This window comes from Lissotriton vulgaris, unplaced genomic scaffold, assembly GCF_964263255.1.
Source record: "Lissotriton vulgaris unplaced genomic scaffold, aLisVul1.2 SCAFFOLD_765, whole genome shotgun sequence".
Lineage (NCBI taxonomy): Eukaryota > Metazoa > Chordata > Amphibia > Caudata > Salamandridae > Lissotriton > Lissotriton vulgaris.
Genome location: NW_028246657.1, coordinates 62,639 through 83,876, shown reverse-complemented (window position 1 = coordinate 83,876; position 21,238 = coordinate 62,639).

Sequence of the window (21,238 nt, the reverse complement as noted above, 5' to 3'; positions counted from 1 at the left end):
TAAGTGGCCCTGTTCTATTTTAATTACAAAATGTATGTCCACCGATTCCGCAACTGTTAGACACCTTAGTTCTTGCAACCTAATGGCCCGCTCGTTACATTCCTCTACAGTCTAAATGTCTCCTCATCATATACGATTTCAGTTTGCTCCGTGGCCGGCCCACGTGGTTATAGGCCCGTATTTGTATACTGACATTTTCACAATAAAGGTTTTTAAAACAAAACACGGTAGTAGTATTTACATTGGTAAAGTTTTTACTTTTAGTCACTGTTTTCGAATCAGTAAAAGGCAAGTGAAATAAAGCAGTCCAATTACATGACGGATAAAAGGTATAATATGTAGGAACGCAGTAAAGATAAATGGTCAAGGGCAGTTGTGTTTTTCATGTCTGCAACATAAAGTGATCGATAAGAATCTGATAATCAGGCGTATCGGCGACTAAGACAGCAGGCCGAATCTCTTTTACTCAACGGCTCCGTCATGGAAGGAAGAAACGCCCTTTTTCTCGAAAAAGGAATATATTTTACTTGCAAGACAGTTGTAAATTTTCCGGGAAAGTACATTAGCCTGGAATATTATAACATATGTTTGAAAAAAAAATATTGTTCGAAAATAATAAAAAGCGTAATTTTTAGGTCATATGACCAAGCTTTTCATCATTAAATTAACAAAAGTAAAATGAACCAATGAAAAGTTTTATTAACAAGTCACATGACCTGTTATGCTTACGTTACGCGCTGCGCGCCGCGCCTCGGATCACTTCCGGGTGCGCTAACGCGGCATGTCATAAAACGCATTACGCGACAACGTAGGTCAAGAATATAGTCTAAATGTCTCCACCAACCAGCGTTCAGAACACAACCCCTTTCAGCAGTCCAAAAAGTTCTGTTAAATGACAACAGAGGGGACAGGCAACAAGAACCATCAGTCAAAGAGGGGAGGGCAAGTTCTTCTCTTCCGGGTCATGTTGGGGCGCTACCGGAACTGATCGAATTGGTAGTCTATAGTGTTTCTGGATGTTTCAGACTAAAGCTGGCGTCAGCATGAGACCACTACCATCTCGTAGCTCCGTCGTGGCCATTCCACGAGCAATCATGGCAGCCGCTCCCCACCAGAAGCCTGCGGGAGTCGGAGGCCCCCAAGACTTTTGTAGAATCTTCACGGCTGAGGGGACGCTTTTCGAGAATGGGACCCAAGCCCTATCAGGGAAGCGTCCGAGTTCCAAGGTGTCCCAGGGCCATTTTAGTGGACCAGGCCCAAAACCGAAGAGCCGGCCGCCATTTTGAGAGTCCTGTGGCAGCCGCCTATCGCTGCACCGCAAGAGCGGGCGCAACTCAACTACATGGTGAGCGAGACGCTGTAGTCGCAAGAGCGGGCGGTAAACAGCTGAATGGCGGAAGAGGCACAGTGTAGCAAAAGCGGGCGGAATGGCAACTAAAACGATAAAGGGGCGCCCCACTACAGCTTGTCTTCAGGTCAAACGGATTGTGGGACAAGGTCCAGAATTGAAGAGTCATCAAAAGGCAAAAAGTTCCGCCGGACCCCGGGAGCCGGCCGCCTATGTCGGGGGCGATCTCAGGCTACACCAGTGCTATAAGACTTGGGGAGGGTGTCGGAGCCAAGCGTCTTCTCCGAGTCCATGGCCATCACACCGCCCCTCAGGGGCCTCCGTCAAGCTGTTTAGGAAGGTAACATATCACATTGTTTTCTAATGCAGTCAGGTCCACAAACGACACTCACTTACTTTGAGAATAGTGAAGCTGCAGTAGGTGGAAATAAGCTTCAGACAGTGTTACAAGCACTGCTCAGAACTCTTAACTATGGCACCCAACATCCAGAACTTATGCTATTTGAGAATGGCAGTGACATCGAAGCATCTCAGGGACCAAAACCATTAACGTACTTTCACGTATGAAAATCTTACTTGGGGAGGGGGCAGGAGCGAAGCGCCCCCTCCCAGTCAGCGCCACCACACCGTATGTTGAAAATCTGAAGCCATCGTTCTACAAAGTCAACCAAACTTGGATTGAAAAATCTAGAAAAATGTACAAACTGAAAACCAGTTTTGGTCTGCATAGCATCAGTAGCAACGCTTGAGTCAGCTTTGTGTCAAGCCGCCATTTTGATTCAACAAAGCACAGGCATTGAAAAAGGCTGAAATTCAGAACTCTAAACTATGGCACCCAACATCCAGGAGCTTGCCATCCGGATCTTGGAGCCTTGTGCTGCTTTCGATCTATTCACACATCGGTCCACTACTGACATCATCTTATAAACCAACGTTATGTAAATAGTTTTTTAATAAAATGTTTTACCCTGTTTCTTTGCTGGTGTGTTGTCTATATTTTTAATATTTGCATAGGGTTTGTCGTTATTTTGTGCGGGATGGGTGATGGAGCCGAGCTGTCTTGCAGCCCTCATGGTGTGGAGCTCAGTTCATCTCACTATTTTCGTATTTCTCATGAAGGGTTGTTCCTAATATTTCTATTTTAGCGAGGTCAAAAAGAGATCCAATTAGTGGCCTACTGATTTTTCTCGATTACTTTTATTTTTTTACACGATTTTTCACTATCTGCAAAGACTAAACAGAGTATTGCGACTTTGTGCTTGTTTGTAAATAGAGAATGATCCAAAGAGAACCAATTCTAAAACAGTAAATGCTTGGACAACAATCAATCAAATGGAGAGACAAGGAGGCACGACGGATTACAACGGGGGTAAAGGCCTGCGTTAACTACCCTTCAGTATCTGCAAAGAGAGAGTACTACTAAGACAAAAGAGGGGAGGGGGGGGGTGCAGCGTTCAAAGCACATCAGCGTGCATAAATACGAAAATGTTTTTATCTATCACGTACTTGACATTTTAAAGCTTTTCATATTTGCTATTAAAAAACCAATGAAATTCACAGAAAAAACCATAGGTTATAGTGGATATATAGTTAGGAATTTGCATTTACAAAACCTTGAAAATTCAATGAAAAAACCATTGGTTTTAGGCCATATATAGTTAGGAATTAGCATTTACAAAACCTTATTTTACTCGCATAAAACCATTGAAATTCCATATATAGTTAGAAGCGCTAACTATATATCGTGCACCCGCAATCCACTGCTGATGATGTCACATATTACATCATTCATGACATGGTCAGTGACATCACTGATGACATCACTGATGACATCTCAAATGACATCACTGATGACATCACTGATGACAACTCAAATGACATCACTGATGACATCTCATTTGTCATCACTGATCACATCACTCATGTGATAATACAATGAACCTCTTCAGACTCTAATATAACCTTACATACACTCAGTATAAACAGACACTCACAGACTGTCACTCATCCATGGAGTTACTCACACACCTAGTCAGTCATGCAAAGAATCAATCACACCTCCATTTCCTCAACTATACAGTTATACACATCTTACTTATTCAAACATATAATAACACATATTTACTCTCTTATATAATCCCTGATACAAGCTCACAGTGATCGATACAGCCACTCACACATTCACTGGCTCTTATGTTCAGTTATTTATATATCTCAACTCTCACATGTATTGTGTTTTACATACGTACTTACTTGCACATGTAGCAATGAGAAATCCATTTACTCACCAACACACCCATGCACAGTCAACCGCCCATATAGCTGTTTCCACATGCACTCTTGAACTCATACTCCTAGTGAATCAACTGCTTACACATCTATGCACAGAGTCACGCACCTCCCAGCCACCCACACACACACTCAGCCTCCCATTCAAATACTTGGGCAACCAATCAATAACCCATATGGCCACTCTTATAGCTACTGATCAACACATGCAGCAGCTTACACAACAACAAACATACTGATGCACAAATTAAGACAGTTTAGTCACTAACCCATGCACTCAGTGAGACACATTTAATCACTCTTTCATACAGTCAGTCATGCACCTACTAAATTCTTCATCCAGACACTTATACATCCACTCATTCTTCAATATGTAAAACATATTTAAACTTTACAGACACATACAATCACTGGATGTTGTGATCAGTGATGTCATCAGTGATGTCATTTGAGATGTCATCAGTGATGTCATCAGTGATGTCACTGACCATGTCATGAATGATGTAATATGTGACATCATCAGCAGTGGATTGCGGGTGCGCGATATATAGTTAGCGCTTCTAACTATATATGGAATTTCAATGGTTTTATGCGAGTAAAATAAGGTTTTGTAAATGCTAATTCCTAACTATATATGGCCTAAAACCAATGGTTTTTTCATTGAATATATATATATATATATATATATATATATATATATATATATATATATTACCTACTGGCGGTCGCCAGTAGGTATATATAGTTAGGATTTTTTCCCTATGGGATTTCTGAAAATTCTATGTCTAATAACTTTGGCGTTTGTGGACGGAATCGGCTGAAATTTTCAGGAAAATGGCACATTTTGTTTCTGAGCTGCTCCTGGAAATTTGGGGGGGTTTCGTCAAGGGGGGGCTGAGAAAAAAGGGGGGTCCCAAAACGCGTTTTTAACATTGAGTTTTCCATAGGGCGGTTGGACTCACTTTTAGCTCGAACGGCTGAATGGATTTCCACGAAACTTGGCAAAATTGTAGGGACTGTTAGCCCGATGTGCCTTTGCTAGGTCTCAATATATGTGCTTCAGTGGATTTTGAGAAATTAACGTTTAAATCAAGATATATATCTGTAACAGCGCTCCGGGCAGCGATCCGGTTCGCGTACTTTTCGCTTATCGGAACTATGCGAAGCGAAGCTGATTGGCTCTCCGGTGTCTGTCAACATTCTAAACAGTCCGGTGCGGCCGCCATCTTGTCTCTCGGTAGGATCGAGAGATAAGAGGAGGCCAAAACAAAGGGGGAAATTTCGATAAGGGGGCATAGTAGATCCTCCCTGACCCCCTAGGTTTTATGTGGAGGTTGTAAAAGGTTTCTGCAGGGCAAAAAAAAAAAAATTATTATTTATGCGTGGTGAGCTCCTAGTACGCGAACCGGGTAGCGCTCTGGGCAGCGTACTATAAGGATAAAAGAATGATAGATTTTTCTAATACTGTATGTTAATTATTTGTTGTTTTTGTTGGTTTTTTTTTGTTTTCTTTATTTTTTTTTTTTTTATTATGATTGTGTTTCATACTTTATTAAATTTTCTAACATTTCATTGTCAGAAATGTCATAATTTATTATAGGGTGTAATTTTTTTTCATTTTGAAGCAGGTTGTCCACTGCTTCAACACATTGTAGAAGTTCGTGGTCTCTACTGTCATCCATAAAGTCATCAATTTTGTCTTGGCTGCTCTCCTTCAGTTCAATTGAAAATGTAACTTGTTGTTCGCCTTCCATTTTGCCTGAAATTTTGAATAAAAAAATATATATTAGTAGAGATTGGGCACTGTTGGGATTAATTTTAGATAGGTAGTTTTTATCAGTGAATTTTTCTTTTGGCAGTGTATAGTATCAGAGTGGAAATATAACTATAAAAAAGTGTATGTAATTTAACGAAGAGAAGCCTAACTCCATTCCTAACTATAACAGAGAAGTCTATCTAAATCCATAACTACTACAGAGGTATAGTGTATATGTATCAGAAAAAGTCTACCATATCAAGTTATAGTGTACAATATACTTCATTTTTAAAAATAACAACTTACCTTCAGAAACAAGTTGAAGTCTTAGGTAAGTATTGAAATGTGATGTACAACAAGAAGTAGCAGTCAAAATGGCTGTGTTTTCTTCTCTTCCTTTATATATATTCAGGTATATAACCAATCAAATATCAGGTAATTAAAGTAGAAAATGAAAGTAAGATTTTTATTGGTTGTCAATTCCAACACTTCAGATGTGTTTTGTGAAGTAATTTACCTCAAGGTATTTAGAGAGGTCTACAGGCTTAATGGCTAAATGGAATTTCAATCAAATTTGTGAAAATGAAAGGGATTGTTATGTAGTATGAGTTAATCTATATTTGGTGAGAGTGTCTCCAGTCCTTTTTCTTTGAATTACTTTCCCACCTTTTCTTTGGGCCGCTTCCCGGGAAGCAGTTTAGTCCGCGAACTAGAAGCGTAACGGGAGTCCACCATTTTGTGTTTCGGTCGAATTAACATATAAAATGGAGGTTAAATAATGTTCAGAAAGGGTAGAAGGGGACACGGTACAAGTATTTTGACCCCCCAGGTTTTCTGAGGGTGGCTGAGGAGGACCATATGTGCGGAGAAAAAACATTTTTAAAATAATTTTGGGCGGTTAGCTTCCAGTTCGCGTACCGGGTAGCGCTCTTTGAGCGTAGTTTGTTGAAAATTACAGAAATAAGTTAGAGAAAAGTATTAATTGTGCGTGATCAGATGAAGGGTAGCTCTGAGAAGAGCTTTTGGGTTTATGTTCCATTTAGGTACTTATAAGTAGGTACCAATGCACAGTCTTAAATTCAGAATGAAAATTCTGTTGCCCTCATCTGAGAAGTGAACTCCATCTCCTCTGTAGATATCTTGCATGTAGTAACACAAGTTATTATTGTACAGGGAGCCCATTCCATGGTCTCTCATGAAAGCTGAAACAGATTTGTTTACATGCTTCCTCGCTTTCTCAATTTGTGGACCAAATTGGTTGGACCACCTCCATTTCTGTCTTTGGCATATATTGGAATATACCAAGGCAGTTTGAGGAAAAAGTGCCATTAATTGCTCAAAGGTGTCCTTTAAAAGTATTTCCAGACCTACTCCTGTTAAAGTGCCCAAATCATTACCTCCACAATGCACTATTAACAGGTCAGGTTTTGGCAAATGCATAAAGGTTTTCACCAATGGTATCAATTGGTGACATTTTAATCCTCTTTCGCCCAACCATTTAATTTCCACATCTTGTAAATTGAGGTTGTGTAAATTTCTGTTGTCAGCATACCTTTGAGCCCAGTGGATGTAACTATGTCCAACAATCCAGACGTTAAACATGGTGGGAGAAGGTTGTGCTGCAGTCAGATGAAGTGTGGTAATGAAAGGGCAGTTGAAACAGTAGGAGTTTGTAAAGAAAAAAAACTGTGGATTTCCAATGCTAATGATTCATATAAATGATGATGATGTATAAAAAACATGTACAATATATTTTATGATTTAAAGAAGAATACATTTTACAGATAGAAATATTAGCTTTCAAAAAACCATTGAAATTCAATGAAAAAACCATAGGTTATAGTCCATATATAGTTAGGAATTAGCATTTACAAAACCTTATTTTACTCGCATAAAACCATTGAAATTCCATATATAGTTAGATGCGCTAACTATATATCGCGCACCCGCAATCCACTGCTGATGATGTCACATATTACATCATTCATGACATGGTCAGTGACATTACTGATGACATCACTGATGACAACATCCAGTGACTGTATGTTTCTGTAAAGTTAAAACATGTCTTACATATTGAAGAATGAGTGGATGTATAAGTGTCTGGATGAAGGATTTAGTAGGTGCATGACTGACTGTATGAGTGAGTGATTAAATGTGTCTCACTGAGTGCACGGGTTAGTGACTAAACTGTCTTAATAAGTGCATCATTATGTCTGTTGTTCTGTAAACTGCTGCATGTGTTGATCAGTAGCTATATGAGTAACTATATGGATTATTGATTGGTTGCCCAAGTATATGTATGGGAGACTGAGTGTGTGTGTGGGTGGCTGGGAGGTGTATGACTCTGTGCATAGATGTGTGAGCAGTTGATACACTAGATGTATGGGTTCAAAAGTGCATGTGGAAACAGCTGTATGGGCGGTTGACTGTGTGCATGAGTGTATTGGTGAGTGAATGGATATCTCAGTGCTACATGTCAAAGTAAGTACATATTTAAAACACAGTACATGTGAGAGTTGACATATATAAATAACTGTGCATAAGAGCCAGTGAATGTGTGAGTGGCTGTATTCATCATTGTGAACTTGTATCAGGGATTGTATAAGAGAGTAAATATGTGTTAGTATATGTTTGAATAAGTAAGGTGTGTATAACTGTATAGTTGAGGAAATTGAGGTGTGATTGATTCTTTGCAAGACTGACTAGGTGTGTGAGTAACTCCATGGATGAGTGACAGTCTGTGAGTGTCTGTTTACACTGATTGTATCTAAGGTTATATTAGAGTCTGAAGAGGTTCATTGTATTATCACATAAATGATATCATCAGTGATGTGATCAGTAATGTCAAATGAGATGTCATCAGTGATGTCATCAGTGATGTCATTTGAGATGTCATCAGTGATGTCATTTGAGATGTCATCAGTGATGTCATCAGTGATGTCACTGACCATGTCATGAATGATGTAATATGTGATATCATCAGCAGTGGATTGCGGGTGTGCGATATATAGTTAGCGCATCTAACTATATATGGAATTTCAATGGTTTTATGCGAGTAAAATAAGGTTTTGTAAATGCTAATTCCTAACTATATATGGACTATAACCTATGGTTTTTTCATTGAATATATATATATATATCTAATATTGTTGCACACGTTTGTTGAATATCCATCTGTTCATGTGTTTATTATATTGTTTGATTTCATTACGGATTGATCCGGAGATTTTAAAATTCATCCTGTGTATATACACATATGTGATACAGATTAACTAAACATTTATGAAATGTATCGTGCGGAGGGATTTATCCCAACACTGTGAAAGACTACCTATCAATTGTGTACATTGTTTAAATTGTCTTGTACGCGATGTTTTTGCAATACCAAGATTTCATAGTATTTTAACTATGTCTATTGCACTATGCACTTTATTCCTTTCTGGTTGGTTACCGTTTTCAACACTAGCACTTTAAATTCTGCCTTACGACTGCATAGCACCATGTGATCAAGGCCTGTGAGAGGCCGAAACGTTATGCTGCCGTTTGTTGCTTAATAAAATACCAACTCACGGAATACCTGGTCCTGCTGTTTTTCTTCGAGGTAGCGCGGCTGCATGAAGCTTTGAGTGCCTTGGTGAGGACCCGTTTCGGATATATATATATATATATATATATATATATATATATATATATATATATATATATATATATATATATATATATATATATATATATATATATATATATATATATATATATATATATTACCTACTGGCGGTCGCCAGTAGGTAGTTATAGTTAGGACCTAGTTTCCATAGGAAATCCTCAACATTCTATTTGGAATAACTTTGGCCCTGGTTGAAGAATCTTAGCGAATTTCTCAAAGAAGATGGCTCAGTCCGCTGCGCTCCTTCCCTAAAAGTTTGGGGGGATTGGTCAAGTGGGGGCTGAGATAAAAGGGGGGTCCCAAAACTTGTTTTCTCCATGTTATTTTCCATAGGACCTTTAGACTCGGCTACAGGTCGAACGGGTGAATGGATTTATAAGAAATTTGGCAAAACTGTACAGTCCGGCTCGCAGATTACGCTTTTTTTGGAATGGTGTAAATCTGTTCAGTAGTTGTTGAGAAAATTAAAGTTAAAGTCAATTATATATCTATAGGCGCGCATGCGTGCGCGCATCCAAGTGGCTGCGCGTGAGTGGAATTTTTTTTTGCTGCGTGACGTCTGTTAACGTTCGATTCGAAGGAAATCAGGAAGTGTTGACCGCCATTTTGTCACTGCGAGTAAATATATTGTCATTTCAAAGCGTTGGAACATGGAAAGGGGAGAAGGTAGAGATTGTTTTGCTGCGTAGGTTTTCTCAGGGTGTGCAGTAAGGTCCTTAAAAGCGAAAATATATATATTTTTTTCTCGAAAAAGTTGCGGGGTGCGCGCACTTGGGCGCGCACACCTATTTACAAAAGTGTGAAAATGGAGATAAATCAGAAGCTTGAGTGCTTTGATATAAGGTGGCTCTGAAAAGAGCCCTTGTGTTAATTGAGTTGTTTCTGCATTTATAAGTAAGTACCGATGCAGAGTTTGATATAATATTGTTGGCAGCATTTTGAAAGGAAAGACAGGGGCCCATTTTCTGGTTAACAGGTGACCAGGCCAACTTTTCACGCCAGGCCCATTCCTGCAAAGTCGACCGCCATTTTTAGGAGATCTGCAACCACCGGCAGTCACTGGGTTGCAGTAGCAGATGGACTCAAGCCTGTCGGGTGAAGCATCGTTGCACCGCCACAGTGGACGAGACCCTGCTGGGTGAGTGGAGCGTCGCTGTACCGCAACAGTGGGAGAGTCCTTTGCTGGGCTCGTGGAGCGTCCCTATACCGCCAGAGTATGCGAACGCTTTGCTGGGCTTGTGGAGTGTCCCTTTATCGCCACAGAGTACGAACCCTTTGCCGGGTGCATGGATCGTTGGGGGTGCAGCTGAGGGGCCTCCATCTGGGGAGGCTCGTCCGCGCCGCCTCTCCCTCCCAGTGGACCCCACGGCGTCTTGCTGACATTTGTTATGGCCGGACCAGGCGATGAAGAGAGGGGGAGGTCGGATATATATGAGTTATACTATTAGGTATGTCACATCCCCCTTGTGGCCTGCAAGGCACCGAAAAAAGAAGAGAAAGGGAAGACAACTACATCTCGGGTTGGGCCCATGCCTTCTCTGGCCGATGGCGGCCGGCCGCTCTTTGCCACGGCCCCAGGAACGGATCCCTTGGTTCATCCTGGGGACAGGCCTTGGCGTGTGGTGTCTCCTCCGGACTATTCGCGTAATGGTTCTCCACCCCAGGCCGTTGCCGACGGCTTTTGTAGACTTTCTGACGCTCAAAACCCTACTAGAAAGCAGCCCAAAAGTAGCCCAACATTGCTACTTTGGGGAAGGAGGGGCTGCGCGCGAGCGGAATTTTTTTTTGCTGCGTGACGTCTGTTAACGTTCGATTCGAAGGAAATCAGGAAGTGTTGACCGCCATTTTGTCACTGCGAGTAAATGGTGCTCCACATTGTAAATGCGGCACACCATGGGTGGCAGAGCAGCGGTGCACATTAACTGGTGCATCTCTGGGGATGCGCCAGTTAACATAAATCTGCTCCTTTACATTTAAGTATGAGCAGGGGACACAGAGTTGGTGAAGCTTATCGAAGGTTAAAAAGAGATGAGTCCTGTTCACTGAAAACTTGGACATAGGACTCACCTCCTCAGCATCGCTGGACATGGCTAAATAATAGCTGCAAAATGTTACTGTTGTTAAACAATTTTACTATTATAGTGTCTGAGATTTGTCTCTTACTCTGCAACATCTCATTGTTGTTCTCTTTCTTTAAAGATAAGGACATTAACCATGAGTGATAATGAGCAATCCGTTGGTCTCGATCTTATTGTTGAACATGTCATTGAAACGTCAGTGGAAGTGGAACCCTTAGATGATTTAAATCCTGAGGATGATGAAGAACATGATGAGGATGCCGATTTGTCAGAATTGTATGACATAGGGTGGGAAGCTGACGTGCTTCAGCATATGGAACTATAAACATTTATTTTTCAAATTTACTGGAAATAAAAAGTGAAAATGTAAACCGTTTCAATGAAAAGCCTTAACAAATCACATGACCTGTTATGCTTACGTTACGCGCTCCGCGCCGCGCCCCGGATTGTTGGTCATTCAAACTCAGGCTGGCGTCAGCATGAGAGCGCCAACGTCTCGTGGCTACGCCATTCAGAAAATATTGTTGGCAGCATTTTGAAAGGAAAGATCTGCAACCACCGGCAGTCACTGGGTTGCAGGAGCTGATGGACTCAAGCCTGTCGGGCGAAGCATCGTTGCACCGCCACAGTGAACGAGTCCTTTGCCAGGTGCATGGAGCGTCGCTGCACCGCAAGAGTGGACGAGTCCTTTGACGGGTGCGTGGAGCGTTGGGGGTGCAGGTGAGGGGCCTGCACGTGGGGAGGCGGGAGAGGCTCGTCCGCGCCGCCTCTCTCTCCCAGTGGACCCCACGGCGTCTTGCTGACATTTGTTATGGCCGGACCAGGCGATGAAGAGAGGGGGGGGGGGTCGGAGGCATATGCAAGACATCCCCCCTCGTGGCCTGCAAGGCGCCGAAAGATTATCGTCCGCGTCGTCTCTCCCTCCCAGTGTACCCCACGGCGTTTTGCTGACATTTGTTATGGCCGGACCAGGCGATGAAGAGAGGGGGGGGGCGGAGGCATATGCAAGACATCCCCCCCTCGTGGCCTGCAAGGCGCCGAAAGAGGAAGAGAATGGGAAGACAACTACATCTCGGGTCGGGCCCATGCCTTCTCTGGCCGATGGCGACCGGCTGCTCTTTGCCACGGTCCCAGGAACGGATTCCTTGGTTCATCCTGGGGACAGGCCTTGACGCATGGTGTCGCCTCCGGACTATTCGCGTAATGGTTCTCCATAGTTGTTTTAATATATTTTTGTTCAAGAATAAAAACGTTTTAATCTGTTATTTTGCTGTCGTGTGGTATATTTCTAATATTTGTCGCTCTGATGTCGTTTCCCCTCCCAAATGGAACATGTGATTGTAATCTACAGCTGGACATTCCGACAGGACATGAGAGCAAAAGGGGGGGGTCAGATCTGAAGTTGGGCAGGCGATAAGATCACGTTTTGCTATGTAGGGCTATCTATGTTCGTGATGGGGCCTAAAAGGGGGCAAGATGGCGTTGAGCTCGGTTTCTCTCACTAGTTTCACTAGTTTCATATTTCTCATGAGGGGTTGTTCCTAATGTTTCTATTTTAGCAAGGTCAAAAAGAGATCCTATCAGTGGCCTATTGATTTTGTTCGATTCCTTTTGTTTTCTCTAACGATTTTTAAGTTAAAGTTTGCTAGTACGATACAGCGGCTAGTCCGCATTTTATATATATGTCTTTTTTATGAGGGGTGTTTTCCGGTGGAGTCGGATGATCTACCTCTAATAAACGGTAAGTGTCCCTCTGAAGGAATTCGTCTTGACAGTGGCTGACTGTAATGTATGATATTTCACTCAGTGACTTTCAGGCCCATTCTGTTTCAAAACTGTGCATGTGTTTGATGCAGGCGTAGGTATTGACGCAGCATAGAAACTACTAGGAACCAATTGGAAGTGTTGTTTTCAAGTCACATGACTTCACATGCGCGTCTCAGGACGTGTACGCGGTGATAGTATCTGGTTGGAAGTAGCGGTCCAATTTCAAAACGTGAAAAGGAGTAAATCGAAACATATCCGGATTTAATATATCTTCTGAGTAGTATAAGTTCTATGGTGGGTGTATGAAGAAATTTAATAAGTTGCAATCGCGAACTTTTCCCGAAATATATATAGGCGGGTGCGCGCACACGGTCGCGCACGATCGAAAGCCGATAAACGCCCTTTATTATATGCTCCTGGAGCTGTTTTTGGAAAGTTCAAATTGCAAAGTTTTCACGAAATATATAGGCAGGTGCGCGCACTCGGTCGCGCACGAAAGCCTGGAAATGCGATATCCATTTTATTGACAACTGTTGCCGAGAGTGCGCACACCGGGTCGCGCACGAAAGTTTAGTAAGGCTATTTTTATTTACAGACAAATTTTAATGTGTTTAAAAAAAGGCAAGGTACAGACTTTCGAATTCTGTATCGCTTTACAAGGAGTCTCTATGCAACTTGAACAGTGGAGAAAACGGCTTGTTTTCGAAAAAAATATTGCCAGAACTTTATTGCCAAAAGTATAGGTTGCATACACGACATTTTTCTGAATTAGCATTTTAAAAACCAATGAAATTCACAGAAAAAACCATAGGTTTTACACACGTTATAGTTAGGAAGTAGCATTTAAAAAGCCTATGAAATTCACTGAAAAAACCATAGGTTTGATACATGTTATAGTTAGCTGGAAATTTTACTGACATAAAACCAATGAAATTCCACGTTATAGTTAGTTGGACTCACTATAACTTGCGCGTGCAATGCACTGCTGATGACGTCACATATTACATCACTCATGACATGGTCAGTGACATCACTCATGACATCACTGATGACACCATCCAGTGAATATGTGTCTTTCTGAAAAATAAATATTAGTGAGTTATGTTGAAATATTTAAATATATATATTAGTGTTTCACTTTGTGTATTTGTGGCTACATGTGTTGGTAAGTAGCTACATGCGTATGTATATGGGTTATTAGATATTTTTATTAGTATCAGTATGAGTGTCTATATAGTTTGGTGGGGGTATTACTTAGCAAATAGATGCATGAGTGACTGACTCTCTGTTTGTATGTGTTTTGAAGACAGCATATGTACAGGACTGTATGGGTGGATGAGTGTCTATATGTGTTTGTTAGTGAGTGAATGACTGTCTCACTAGTGTCTTTATCAGTAACTACATATGTTTTAATCTAGTATATATGAATATTGATGTATATAAGTGAGTATATGTGAGAGTAAGAGATTGTAAGAGTTCCTGTTTAAATAAGTATGTGTTTCTATAAGTGATTGTTTAAGAGAATAAATATGTGTAATTTTCAATAGAAGTAAGGTGGAAGTGTGTGTATAACTCTATATTCAAATAAATGGATGTTCAATAGTTTATTTGCACGTGTGAATATGTGTGTGAGTAACTTTTGGATGACTGTCGGTGTGTAACAGGATGTATAGGTGTATCACTTCATATGATGAGTGAGTATATGTATGAGTGACTATATAGAACTGTTGGTGAATGAGTGGATGTGTATATAGATAGTGGAATTACTGAATTGTTTGTTGTAACTGATATAGGTATCTCCATTTTTTTCTAAATTTCAGTTTCTATTTTTGAATATGTGTCTCAAGGGTTACATTACAGTGAAAGGAGGTCTGTCACTATGTCACAAGGATGGTGTCATCAGTGATGTCACTGACCATGTCATGAGTGATGTAATATGTGACGTCATCAGCAGTGCATTGCACGCGCAAGTTATAGTGAGTCCAACTAACTATAACGTGGAATTTCATTGGTTTTATGTCAGTAAAATTTCCAGCTAACTATAACATGTATCAAACCTATGGTTTTTTCAGTGAATATATATATATATATTTTTTTTTCCACCAAAGATGCAGCACTCAGGGTTTGAATTTTAACAACACAGGTTTAATGACTTCTCCAGCTCGGACCAATGCGTTTCAGCCTAACACAGGCTTTGTTACCGTGAACAAAGCCTGTGTTAGGCTGACACGCCTTGGTCCGAGCTGGAGAAGTCAATAAACCTGTGTTGTTAAAATTCAAACCTTGAGTGCCGCATCTTTGGTGGAAAATTGCAGTAATTGGGTCAGGATCCGGCCCCTGTGCAGAGCACCCACAGTTGAGCGCACGGAGTTGAAGGATCACTTTGGAGATATATAAATATATATTTTTTTTTTCACTGAAAAAACATAGGTTTCAGGGACGTTATAGTAAGTTGGACATTTGACTCATATAAAACAAGAGAAGTTCGCCAGTTATAGTTAGTTGAGCTAACTATAACTTGCACGCCCGCAATGCACTGATGATGATCACATATTACATCACTCATGACATGGTCAGTGACATCACTGATGATATCACTCATGACATCTCAAATGACATCACTCATGACATCACTGATGACATCATCCACTGAATGTGTGTTTCTGTAAAGTTTGAATATTTTTTATGTGTATCTATGCCAAGGTGTATTAAAGAATGAGTGGATTTACAAGTGCCTGAATGGATTATTTAGTAGGTGCGTGACTGACTGTATAACTGAGTGATTGAACGTGCCTTTCTGAACACATGGGTTAGTGACTAAACTGCGTGAAACTCTGTATTAGTCTCTCATTTGGTGTATAAGCGGCTGCATGCGTTGGTGAGGAGCTACATGACTGTCTATATAGGTTATTGATTTGGTGTCTGAGTATCTGTATGGGTGCCTGAGGGTCTGTCTGGGTCAGTGGGGGTGGGGGTGTAACTCTGTGGAAAGATGTCTGCGTGGGTGATTCACTGGTTGTAAGGATTCAAAAGTGCATCTGGGAAGGGCTGTATGGGTGAGCCAGTGTGTGTATGGGTGTGCTGGTGAGTGAATGAATGTCTCATTGGTATTAGTGTTAGTAACTACATATGTTTTAAGGCAGTATATGTGAGTGTTCGAGTATGTAAATGACTATATGTGAGAGTAAGTTATTTAAAGAGTGTATAAATGAGTGTCTGCTTGCATCAGTGATTGTATAAGACAGTAGGTATGTATAAGTATCAGCATAAATAAGTGATGTAGTGTGTGTATAAATAACTCAGTTGGTGTGTATAACTGTATTCATAAGTAAATGAGTATGTAATTCTTTCTTTGCATGACTGACTCGGTGTGGGAGTAACTCTATGGATGAGTAGTAGAGTGTGACTGTTTGTATAGGTGTATGAGTACATATTATAGTACTGTATTGATGAGTAACTATGTATAAGTCACTGCATGTGTGTATAGACCTACGAAATAGTCGGTGGTATGTAGTATCTGGCATTGTTGTGTGTATGGTTTCAAAAATAGTAGTCTGTATTTTAGAGTGTGTGTATCAAAGTTTATATTAGAGCATCAATATATGCATCAGATTATCAAGTGGATGATGTCATCAGTGATGTCATTTGAGATGTCATCAGTGATGTCATCAGTTATGTCACTGACCTTGTCATGAGTGATGTAATATGTGACGTCATCAGCAGTGCATTGCGGGCACGCAAGTTACAGTTAGCTAAACTAACTATAACAGGGGAATTTCAATGGTTTTGTATGAGTGAAATGTCCAGCTAACTATAGCAAGTGTGAAACCTGAGCATGGGCGGAAAATCCGTTCCGCTCGCGAATTTTGCCGATTTTCGGTAAATTCGCAATCCACGAACGCTGGCGAATTTACCGAAAATACACAAATTCGCACGCAGCGGATTTTTTTTTCTTGGTGATACAATTTTGCGGCGTGCGGTGTAAGTTGGCAATTGGGAACATGTAGGTGCGGCGGGCAGCAACAATCTCGCACTCGCGAAATTACAAAAATTGCAATTCTGCACAAGAAATCCACTAGCAAGCAGCATAGACCTTCTGAAAATGATGATTTTTATCAGAATAACTCCTCAGGTTGACATTTGCCTGCACTTTTTTGGATTTGAGGCCTTTTGACTTTCTTTGGATCAATTTTGGATTAGAAATCAACTTTCACAAGTAAGCTTGTTTGGGGCATTACAGTTGCTGTAATGCTGTTCTGCAGAACAACGAGTTTTGCAAAAGTGAAAGCATTCAGCAGGTTCAAAAGTTCAAACTCATCATTAGTAACAATTCCCTGTAGTGCTTCCTGACTGGGGCCCCTCCAGAGTTCAGTTGCTAGTTGCAACAATTGTATGACCCTGCTCTGACCCTCACAGCAGGCTCATAGAATAGCTACAAGTAGGCCACAAAGGTCCTGGAAAAAAAACATGCACTGCAACAGAAAGCAAATTACAGATAAGGAAGCAGGTGCCAGACTGGAATTTTAAAACAGTGACACATTAATAAATCAACCCCAAATTAATTCATGTCAGTTGAAGCAGGGCAGGTGTGCTTGCTTTTTCCCCCCATAATCTACAGTGATGATGAACCAGAGGGTGGCATTGATGTACCAGAGGGTGGCATGGGTGAAACAGAGGGTGGCAGGGGTGAAACAGAGGGTGCTGGGAACCTGTGATGATGAACCAGACGTAGAAACAACATAATCGCAACCGTTGCGAGCCGACATGTAAGTTCACAATTGCGAACTTGTACAAAACCCTCGCGAACTGGCAGAAATCCTTGCGAACACAAAAAAAATCCGCAAATACGCGAGAATTCGTGGATTTTGCGGATTGCGAGTTCGCAAATTTGCAAAATTCGCGAACGCCAGATTCGCAAAATTCGCTCATGCTTAGTGAAACCTATTTTTTTTTAACTGAATTTCTAAGGTTTTTTATAAATGCTAAATCCTAACTATAACGTGGCTGAAACCTATGTTTTTTTCAGTGAATATATATATATATATATATTCACTGAAAAAACCATAGGTTATAGACCATATATAGTTAGGAATTAGCATTTACAAAACCTTATTTTACTTACACAAAACCATTGAAATTCGCATATATAGTTAGTTGCACTAACTATATATCGCGCACCCGCAATCCACTGCTGATGATGTCACATATTACATCATTCATGACATGGTCAGTGACATCACTGATGACATCACTGATGACATCTCAAATGACATCACTGATGACATCTCAAATGACATCACTGATGACATCACTGATGACATCTCAAATGACATCACTGATGACATCACTGATGACATCTCATTTGACATTACTGATCACATTACTGATGATATCATTCATGTGATAATACGATGAACCTCTTCAGACTCTAATATTTTTTTCGCTACCGGTCCGCGCACCGGGTAGCTTCCCGTTAGCTCAATTTGGTGCCGCGACCCGATCCGCTCACCGGGAAACTTTCCGTTAGAAAACAACATCATGACGTGTCACGTAAGCGCGACGTATCGCGTTGCCGTGTAATGCGTCTTATGATGCGCTGCGTTAGCGCACTCGGAAGTGCTCCGGAGCGCGAGCCGAGGCGCGAAGCGCAGCACCCCGGAAGCGCTCCGGGTGCAGAGTGGGATGCGTAACGTAAGCGTAACAGGTCATGTGACCTGAAAATAACACTTTTCATTGCTTTAGAACATTTTTTTTTCCCAAATGATGAAAGCCCCCACCTTTTTTCCTCACTCTGACTTTCATCTTTGTGAGAGGAAGACCTGTTTCTGCTTGTTCAGTCATGGCATCTGTAGTAGCTGCAGCTGGTGGACCCCCACCACCACCACAACCACCTAGGAAGGAAGGACCACCTGCAAAGTTCCTTCCAAACCCAGAGGAAGAGGAAGAAGAAGAGGAAGAGGAGGTAGAGCCGAGGCAGTTCTTGCGTGAAGAGCCCCGGCAATCCCACCGCTTAGACCATTTTATATGGCAATTTTTTTCTTACCCTCGAGGACAGAAAAAGGTCAATGCCCGGCTGGTGACATGCCTCATTGCGATGCAGTTCTGTCCAGAGGCACAGACAAAAAGTATAGTTTTGGAAACTATACTATGCACCGCCACATGCAGAGGTGGCATCCAATCAATTATAGCGTTGCTCCAGGATAACCTCCAGGATAACCCACCAATATTACTTTACTGTTTCCCTTGGTTTTCCCCTTGTTACGCTTTACGGAACGCTACCCGATGCGCGGACCGGGCGCTAACCGTGCAAAAATTTGAAAAAAAAGACTGTTTTTTTTTACATATATGGGCCTCCTCAGCCACCCTCAGAAAACCTAGGGGGTAAGGATATGTCTCCTGTGCCCCCTTATACCCATTCCCAACATTGTTTATCCTCCGTCTTGTGACTAAATTCGTCCGAAACACAAGATGGCGGACTCCCGTTACGCTACCGGTGAGCTACCCGGTTCGCGTACCAGGTAGCGCTTTCACCGCGAAAAATTGAAAAAAGATTTTTTTTTATTTTTTTGCCCCGCGGGGCCCTTTAATAGCCCCCACATCAATCCTAGGGGGTCAGGAGGGGTCTACCTTGCGCCCTTTCATTCATTTCCCCCTTCGTTTATTTCCACCTCTTGTCTCTCGATCCTACCGAGAGACAAGATGGCGGCCGCTTTGGACTGTTTAGAATGTTGACAGTCACCGGAGAGCCAATACGCTTCTCCTCGCGAAGTTCCGTTACGCGTCTGGTACGCGAACCGGGGCCCTAACCGGGACACTGTCACAGATATATATATTTTTTTGAAGGTTAATTTCTCAAAATCCACTGGAGCACATATCTTAAGACCTAGCAAAGGCACATCGGGCAAACAGTCTCTACAATTTTGCCAAGTTTCATAGAAATCCATTCATCCGTTCGAGCTAAAAGTGAGTCCAACCGCCCTATGGAAAACTCAATGTTAAAAACATGTTTTGGGACCCCCCTTTTTTCTCGGCCCCCGCTTGACGAAACCCCCCCAAACTTTCAGGGGATGCTCAGAAACAAAATGTGCCATTTTCCTGAAAATTTCAGCCAATTCCGTCAATCAACGCCAAAGTTATTCAACATAGAATTTTCAGAAATCCCTATTAAAAAAAATCCTAACTATATATACCTACTGGCGACCGCCAGTAGGTAATATATATATATATATGTATATATATATATATATATATATATATATATAAACATATAAAAAGAACACATATTATAATATTATTATGTATAACAAACACCTACAAATAATATATAAAATAAAATCATAAATAAATGTACAAAAAACATTATTCTTTTAAACTAAAAAATATTTACAAACAAAAAATGTATTAAAACATAAAACTTATTTCCTACCATATAACACAACACCAATAACAAAACACTTCAACATTTTTATTAAATGTACTTACATAATTAACATACTCAATTATCAATTATAAAAATAATATTAAAAAAACCTAAGAAAGATTATTTGACTACACACACTTTACCACTATAATATCCACAACACACACCTACATTAAACTATAGAATTTTAAAACAGAATTAAAACTTATTTTAAAATTAAAAACTATTACTTTTAACTAATAATTACATAAATACATGTTATTAAATACCCAACCTTTACCCCTTTAAAAGTAAAAACAACACAAACAAAAATAAACATTTACCAACAATAACATTAATTAACAACTATGTTTTAAACACAAATTACTTCACACCCTTTACACCTACAAAAACGACAACACATAAATAAAATTAATTACACAAATATCAAAATTAATTAATTAAAAGTAATTAACAACCAACTAGTAATCCATAAATTAAAAAACAAATACTTCCCTCCTTTTATACCTATAAACACCAAAAGGTACACCTAAAATTGCCATAATTAATTACCAATCAATTAATTAAAATTATTTAACAACCAATTGGAATTAATTAATAATACATTTTTTTACACATTTAACACTACAACATCTCAATTAAACAAATAATATTAAATGAAAAATAATCAATAAATGTAATATAATTAAATTACTTCCCACCCCATTCCCATATAAACCCACAACCCGCTATGGAACTAAAAATGCAAAATTCAAATCATTTTGTTTAATACATTTAATATAATTTAATTATTTCCCATCCTATTTCTCTATAAACCCACAACCCGCTACAGAACTAAAAGCGCAAAATTCAAATTGAAAAAATGAATAACTACTAATAATGTAACACATATATTAAAAATACTAACAAA